The sequence below is a fragment of the Lineus longissimus genome, chromosome 7 (assembly GCF_910592395.1).
Source record: "Lineus longissimus chromosome 7, tnLinLong1.2, whole genome shotgun sequence".
NCBI classification, from domain to species: domain Eukaryota; kingdom Metazoa; phylum Nemertea; class Pilidiophora; order Heteronemertea; family Lineidae; genus Lineus; species Lineus longissimus.
In genome coordinates, this window is record NC_088314.1 from 18,544,157 (window position 1) to 18,553,031 (window position 8,875).

The window sequence follows — 8,875 nt, forward strand, 5'->3', positions numbered from 1 at the left end:
TACAACTGCGACGATGCAAGGGGCAGTGTTTTGTGATTTGTTTTCAATTGGGAAAACAGAAGAAATTTCATATTCTGCCAAAATCAAAAAACATTTATTTCAGAAATGTTTGCAATTTGCAATGACAAAAATTCCCGAGAAATTCGTTGCTTACAGCATTCTGTAAACAATGGCGATTGAGAAGTTTTTACTCGAAATTTAGACAAGGTGTGAAAATGGCGACCATTAATACTACTTCTTCTCGATACGATATCAACGGTGATTATGGTACCTAATAAAAGAATAAGATATTGAGAAACGATCGCGTATCTTCTCTTTTTTTCAGAACGAAATAGATTACATCTCTGAGGGGTGAGCTTACCTCATGGTGCAGCGTCCGTCATCCGTTAGTAAGGCACGTTGTGACCACATGTCCTGGAGCTGTCGACTTAAAACTTGGTACACGTGTACGCTATTTAGCCGGTTGAAGGGCGCCTGTGCAAAAGGCCTTTATTACGTCTAAAAGGCCTATGTAAAACAGGAGCACTAAAACCGGCTAAATAGCGTGTGGCACCTCCGAGACCAATTCGGTCCGGTCTGATTCCTGAGTTTTGCCACCGAGTCTCTTTGCCGGATAACCTATTGTCGAATGTCTTTTCTTCACAACTGTCTGGGGCAGAAGTGACGTTGACAGCTGCTCAAGGGAACGGCATCATCCAATGATTATTCTAGTTCCGATCACACGCGAAGAGGGCGCCCCAAAATAAGTTCCAGTAAGCGTTGTCTGAATTTAGCAATCGGAAGTATAGCAATGCAGCAATTCAGGGAATAATTACAAAAGCGAATAGCAAGGGCGATTTCGCCTGAGCAGAGCCTCCAGGCTTTTGTCTGTGGGGAAAACTCACCTTGGTAATCTGCCCAGTACATCCCCTGCACGCGCTTCGGTAGCAGACAGATAATGAAAACCGCGCACGATATCAGAAGCATCTTCGTGATGTTCCCCTCTTTGCTGTCCGATGAGTGGCTTTTTTTCGCCTCTGCCTGAAGGCGCCGACGACGGCGTTTGCTCGAATTTAACGCGACAATTATGCCGATATTACAGGCTAGTATGATCATGAATGGGACATAAACATTGATGATTGACTCAACTTGTTCGTAGATTTCATCAATTATGTCGAAATCTATTAGATAAAAGTGGAAAGGGCACCAACGAATCGCATACTGTGGATTCCGGACCCGAAAGAACTGAATAGGAAAATAGTAGAGGAAAAGAACAGCAAAAACCCCTGTGACTATGTTTCTTGACCGGGCTGCATTTATCCATGATATAACTTTCATTGGAAACATCACGGCCAATAAGCGTTCACATGACATGGATACCAGGAACCACGCAGATGCCGTGTATGGGTATCCAGAGAAGAAGTAGTGCTGAGTACAGATCCACTTGTACGCGGCCATTTTAGAGACGATGTCATGGTAGCGCGTCAACAGAATACGGTTTACCGGAAACATGATGGAAATGGTATCCGACACTGCCATAGCCTTCATCAACGTACAGGTTGGGGATGCACTGTACTCAGGTAGAGAAAAAAGAACCAGGGCCATGGTATTCCCTAGTATTCCTAACACAACTAACACCAGCACCGCATACTCGCGGGAAAATGTCGCGATATCTTGGAGTATTCTGATCTTCGGATCTGGAGACAAATTCTCCGAACCTGTTGACCCTGATTGGTGGAGAGTTGACTCGTTCATCCAGATGTGAATAGCTGTCATTATAGAATATCGTTAACATGACGGAGTATATAGAGATAGATTCATGCTGATCGGAGGGTAGTAAGTTGATCGGGCTATGGTCGGTAAATCGAGGAGTTCGCTTGAACGGGCTACTTGTCGATCGAGGATTTTCGCTTGACTGGTGACACTGATCCGATACACGAGGTTACCACCGACTAAAAGGATCACTATTCTTGAAATAAAAAAATGAAGCAAAGAGATATCATAGAAAGGAACAAGGAAATGGCGATATCACTGAACAATATATTGTGTTAAGACTTTCAAAGTTCTCGCTTGGTGACCGCAGTGACTTCGTTTCCTGACATCGCTGGACATCGCGACGATAATGATGGCAGGTTTCGCAAGTCTTACGAACTGACACGAACAACAGAGTACAAAGTATGCAACTGTTAGTTTTTGAAGAGTTCCATTTCTCGTGCAACTACATCGTAAGTGTAAAAGCCGCCGGTTTACGAGTGTTGCGCAGGATTTGATGACGCCAAAGACCTTTGTGCCTTGTACTTCGTCGTTCGTAAAAGTTTCGAGATCTGCCCAACTTGGGTACAGTAAGGATACGAAAGCTATTTTCTCGAGGACTGTAGACGATAAACAGTGAAATTGAAATCGTCATAGATCTTGGGTATATAGCTGCGACATATTTCGTAAGGTGAGAGGACATTTTATTTTCTCCAGCATGACATCTTTATTGGTCGTAAGTTTTGCCATAATTTATGATTTAATCTGAATCGATGGACCATACCAGTCCAAAAGTAATATATAAACTTAGATCAAAGTCTCTTTGTGGTTTCAATCAGTCTTAAAGAAAAAAAAATTTTTTGAACCGCCTTCGGCGATGCTGGTTCTGATTTAAAACGTGTTTCAACTTGTTTCTGCCGCCGCAGGCAAGTTTAAATATAGCGTTTATGACAGGAACGACTTACTAATACTATCTGTAATTTAGGGTAGGAGATAAATGGGATGTCGATAATACATATCTGATACAATAACAGACTGTTATTAATAGTACCAAGATACTTAGAACTAGGGTGATACGTACCAAGTGAATATTTGACCATCCATGGTGTCCCAAAGGACAACATATTTGTCTCTAACCGCACGGACAAGTTTACGTTGAATAACTCTCGTCAGTTTTGAGGGTCAAAACAAAGTCGGTTGTTCTCCAAAAAGGACAGGATGCACTCAATGAAGAGCTCTCGATTCCGCTTGTCCAAAGAGAAGTATAACAACCTACCGTAGTTCGAGAAACCGCAAATAGGCGGCTCTTCATGAAATACATCTTGTCAGTGTTGGAGAACAACCCACTGTCGTTTGGGGCTGCCTGAGTGGACAGCTCCTCATACCAGACATCTCGTTTTAGTTTGAGAACTTACTATTGCCTTTTTAGACGTGCTGAATAGGGAGCTCTGCAGGAAGTCCAACCCATCCTTGTCAGAGAACAACCTACCTTGATTAAGAATTTCCTATTCAGGGTGTCCGAAAACCAATAGGTCGTTCTCCAAGAAGTACAAGCCGCACTTGATGAAGAGCTCCCTATTCAGGCTGTCCCAAAGGATAATAGGTTGTTCTCTAACAAGGACAATGTGTATCTGATGAATATCTCCTCTCCAGGCTGTTTAAGAGACTGTAGGTTGTTTTTCAACAAGAGTAGGAGGTACTTCATGAAGAACTCATTCTTTTGGGTATCCCGGAAGATGTCCTCAAATACAATTGGTTGTTCTTCACCTAGGACATGACGTACTTGATGAGGAGGAGGGAGGGAAGGAGTTCCTCTTGAGGCTAGAAGGCCGTAGGTTCTTCTCCAACAAGGACAAGATGTCTTGGCGAAGAACTCCTTCGTCAGGGTGTCCCAAAGGACAGAAGGTTGTTCTCCGACAAGGACAAGATGTACTTGATAAAAAAGACCCAAACGTCCAGCTTTTTGTCCTCCACCAAGGTTGGGACGTACCTTATCAACGACTCTTCATTCAGTGCGCCTCAAAAGCAGTAGATTGTACTCTAAGAATGGTACATGATGAAGATTTCCCTATTCAGAGGCTGTCCAAAATACCGACAATAGATTGTTCTCCAACAAGGACCAGTGTAAATGATGAAGAGGTCCCTACTCAGGGTGTTCCAAAAGACAGTAGGTTCTTCTCCAACAAGGACAAGATGTACTTGATGAAAAATCCCTATTCAGGGTGTCCCAAAATACATTAGATTGTTCTCGGACAAGGGTGAGACGTACTCATTCAGTGTGTCACAAAAGTAGTGGGTTGAAAGAAGGACATGATGTACTTGATAGAGAGCTTCCTCTTCAGAACGTCCTAAAAGGCAATAAAGTGCTTTCAGTAAGCTCCAATTTAAGTTACCACTGTTTCTGACGGTTGTATGGCGATCACGTGAACTCATTATGATATTGCTTAGCAACGGAGCATACGTTCGCGTGGTGGAGAGTCACGTGGGCAATGTCGAGATGCGTGTTAATATGAAGAGCTCATGGCGTCTCAAAAGTAGTTGCTCTCCACCAGGAGCAAGATGTTCCTGATGATGAGGTTGTTGTCCAAAAATACAGTAAGTCGTTCGTTAACTAGGGCTAAATGTACCTGATGCAAAGCACCCTGGCCTATTTAGGGTGCCCCGTAATTATAGTAAAGTAGAACCTCTCTGTTAAGGACACCCTCGGAACTGACAAATACTGTCCCTAAAAGAGAGGTGTCCTAATTAGAGAGGTCAAATTGAATGGAAATAAACAAGTTGGGACCACAATAGAAAGGTTGTCTTTAATTGAGAGGTGTCCGCAAAGGGAGGTTCCACTGCAGTTGCTATCTTAAAGAGATAAGATATGCTTGATAATGAGCTAGCAATTAATCAGTGGGTAGTGTTCTAACGAGGATGATACCAGAGACTTTCAAATAAATTTGAAACTTTGACGAGACGTATTTCATGAAGAGCGACACCAGGTTGTTCCCAACAGGAACAATAAGTTACTGATAAATACTTCTCATCTTATTCTCGATTAATTTCAAGCTAAATCAAGCGATACAATCATTTACAGACAATAAACATGCATAAAGATTATTTGAAATGCATGACTACACATAGCTTAAAGTCCGAGGGCCATTGAATGCAGGACCCCATACAATAGCTGGGTATTGTCAACGAATGTGGTTAATGGTTTGGTTAGGGTTAGCTACATAATCTTCAACAAAGGAACTCGGCGACTCTATTCACTTTAACAAAAGCACCGGACTTGGATTCCGGGGGACTTGCATTTCTTTTACACCGGTATTGTCCTATCGGTAAGCAGCTAGAGCTTACATGCCCCTTATTCAATCCTCAGTTTACTCAGGACATTGACACTATTCGATTACCCAAAAAAACATCGGCATGCCTGACTGTTCCATATACACGGTACCCAATCGTATGCAGACCCAACCGGACTGTATGGAGAATAAATTTCCTGTAATAATGGACCTGCCCGATCTTTTGTGTATGATGAAACCTTGAGGGGTGTGAGAAGAGCATTACACCCCACTGAAGGATCGGGTTGGTCTATTGCTGCTAGAGATCTCTACCCAACTCTACGCTGTCGTACGGTTAATTCCCGTGAAATGGTGGCATATCTTTAGACCAAATTCAATACGAAGGGCTGGGTTACGCAAAACGGCCTTGTCAGCCCTAACAGAACCTTCAACCTACGTAAAAAAAATCAATGATAAAATATTATAAAGAGATGACGCCATTAGAGCAAGTAAAGGGAAAACATGATATGTTGGTTTTCATACGAAAATAGATTCACAAGTAATGTAAGAGTGCCGCGCAACACGTCAGGGATAACCTGAATTTGGAGCTTTTGAAGAACTTGACCCGGTGTAGAAGTTTAAAATGTCCTAGGATAAAATGTCCGGGAACAAAGGATTCTATTATGCGCTGAGCTATTGACGGTCATTGCCTCTATAGAACCATATGCCATAATCTGTCAGAATACAATAGGCCCGGACACCTTTCCTAGGGGGGACACTTTTTACTTTTACACCGGCCCCTGAACCTCTGCAGGAAGAGATATTCAGAGGTTGACCGCACGACAAAGTGTCAATTGATATTTTGTCTCCTTACAGCAACAACGACAACAACACATGCAGCAAGGAGCACAGCATTTGCAACAGAGACAAAAGAGGGCGTCTTCAACCTCCATGCTCACATCTAGTTTCTGCAGCATGAGGAGCGTTTGGCGAGAATTGGATGCTGATTGGATCCCCTCAGACAAAATGGCCACCAGGAAGTTCAAGGTCAGGAAAGCGATGATGATCACCAAGGCAACGTGCAGGAACATGAAGTAGGAAAGAGTGGTTTTCGTCGTTGGGATAAAGTCAACCATGTTTAGAGTCACGAGGAACGTAGAATAAAAGCTGATGATCGGGTTAGAAAAGTCTGCATCTAGACATTTGGTTTCGTTGGCGACGAAAAAGGACAACGCGAATGGGGTGAATACTATCATTGCCAAGATAAGGAAGTTGAAAAATAAGTTGATCATTTTTTGGAATCCGATGACCAAATGGTCGATGCCTGGTACCAGCCGCAGAAAGTAGAAGATGGACCAGGACGACAGCATAAGGTGTGGGGTTACCGTTTTGGAGGAGTGTTCTCCTCGGTCGATCGTTGCAGCGGATATGTCGACCAAGAGAAAAATTATCAGGAGGATGTGACACGCTTTGAAGAAGCAAGAAATGACGTAACCGGAAGAATTTTTACTCCATGGCCGTCGATACAGCTGGCGCCCCCTACAACCTACGAGATAACGTATGGAGTTGATGATGCTCGAAATAGCGAAGCACAAAAGAATGGGTATGATGAAGAGAGCCACAACACCAATTACCTTTTCGGGGAGAATGTATTCGAGTCCAATAGGAGGAGGGATTGTTTTATTGCTGAAAACGCCAGGCTCAATGGTCGGACATTCAATGATGTAACTGGTGTAGTTTCCGGGTGACCGCCCTCGATCAATGCCGTAAGTCATAAGGACGTAATATGAAAGTATAAAGATCAGGCGAAGAAGAAACCACAGTACCATCGCGAGACGATTCCGTGCCATTTTATCCCCGATCCACTCGTTAATAACAGACTGCAACAGCACCTTCTCACAGCCTGCCTTTTCTAAGTCATTGTTCTCTAAATACCGAAAAAAGCGAAGCGGTGATTTGAAGTTCCGTCCGCCATTCCCCATCTTCTCATATTCAGTGAAATCATAGGTCACTTCTTCATAGATGCCGTTCTCCTCCGCGGAGATTTTGTAGACATATCCAGTATCCAAGATGGCCGCAAATACTAGAAATGTTCCTAGTTTCGCGGCGAGCTCGAGAGGGCGTAGACCGTCTGCATCCTCACACCTCAACAAAGCGCTGCTTGTCTGTGAACAGCCAATGGAATCTAACAAAAAGTTGTAAACATCGACGAGCTCCTCTTCCTTCTCAGGAAAGAAGAATGCTGACCAACAGAGGGCGTGCACGACATTGCCCACGTGACTCTCCACCGCGTGAATGTCTGCTCCGTTGCTGAGCAATATCATAATGAGTTCACGTGATCGCCTCACAACCGCCAGAAACAGTGGTAACTGAAATCGGAGCTTTCCACTGAAATTCTTAGTTTTATATTTTAAGTTCAGATGTTGATTGACCAACATCCCGCGTTGTTCTTCCGAAAGTGTGTTAAAAAACGATTGTACTGACCCAACAGTTCCGCATTTAACCGCTGCACACCAGGAGCCGTGATCGAATTCATCAAGGGAGATTGCGTCCACCTGTTTTCCTAAGCCTAGCCTCGGGTTGTCGTGGCTCTGATTAGCCTCCAATTCCAACAAGGCGATTTCCTCCTTTGGCTTCTTTAAAACCACTGGTAGTGTCTCATTAGCCATGATGGTGATTCCCGTTGATCTCGTGAGTGATACAGGGCACTGATCAGATGAATGTCGCCGACTTCGAAACGAGTTTATAAAAGTCCAGCTTCCTTGAAAACACATTAGCAAGTAACATACGGCATCCGTACTGGTTAAAATCCTGGATGACCTAGGTCCAGCTTCCTTTAAAACATAAGCAAGTGATATATGCCATCCATATGTTTGCCAAGGTGTGCGGTTACAAATGATTCGATGTGGATTTTCGGGTGACTGCCTATCAATCAAAGTTTATATACCGGTACTAAATGAAACGTTCTTCACACTCCGAAAACAGGGAAGAAACAAAATTGTAACTGTTTTATGTATGATCCATATAATTATGAGGAAAATAAGCGCAATTTTCTCGTTTTGCCCTAACTGGGTCAAAACTTGTGTGTATGACTCCTCATTGGAGATAAATGGATGTGGTGCGATTTCAATTAGATTGCCTCTGTTGGCATTGTATTGTTGCGAAATTGCGTTTTTACTTTTGCTTTTGCCTATCTGATTTGTAAATGTTATTCACAACTATAGTAATCAGTAGTTTCCAAGGAAAAATGACTCTCAAGGGGTACGTAGACTCCCTGGGCAGTCCACTGCGTCATCCTATTGCCGTGGGTCTCCTTATGTTAGGGTGAGGAACGAGGCCGGTCCACTGCGTCCGGAGTGTAGGCCTGTACACCGTTCGTATTCAATCGTGGGTAAGGAAAATGGGAATGCAGTCGTACATGATGCCGTAGTGCAGTCATAATGCATGCAAGTTTGATGAAACATGGTAAGTACTATATGCATATCCGTCTACACAACGGCAATGTTGAAATTCACATTCAGGAGGTATTTTGATTGAAATTCAATCACGAATTTCAATTTTCTAACGAACGGCATACGGGACTTTAAATAGATTCATGAAAATAACACTCTGACTACATGTATAATATATAATATATTTTGTTTATTTATTCGTGAATACATGAACATGTAAAGGGCAATAAATGAAACGCAAAATCGGAACAGAAAATAAAATACACTTGACATATTAAAGCACATGACAAGGCGAATATACCAGATGCCAGCTACCAGAGGGTCGACAACTGTAGCAGTGACAAAAACTGACGAAGGTACTCATGTCGTCAACATCGAAACGATCGATTCGGTCAGCATGAAATTCCTCAAAACAGGTCATATAAA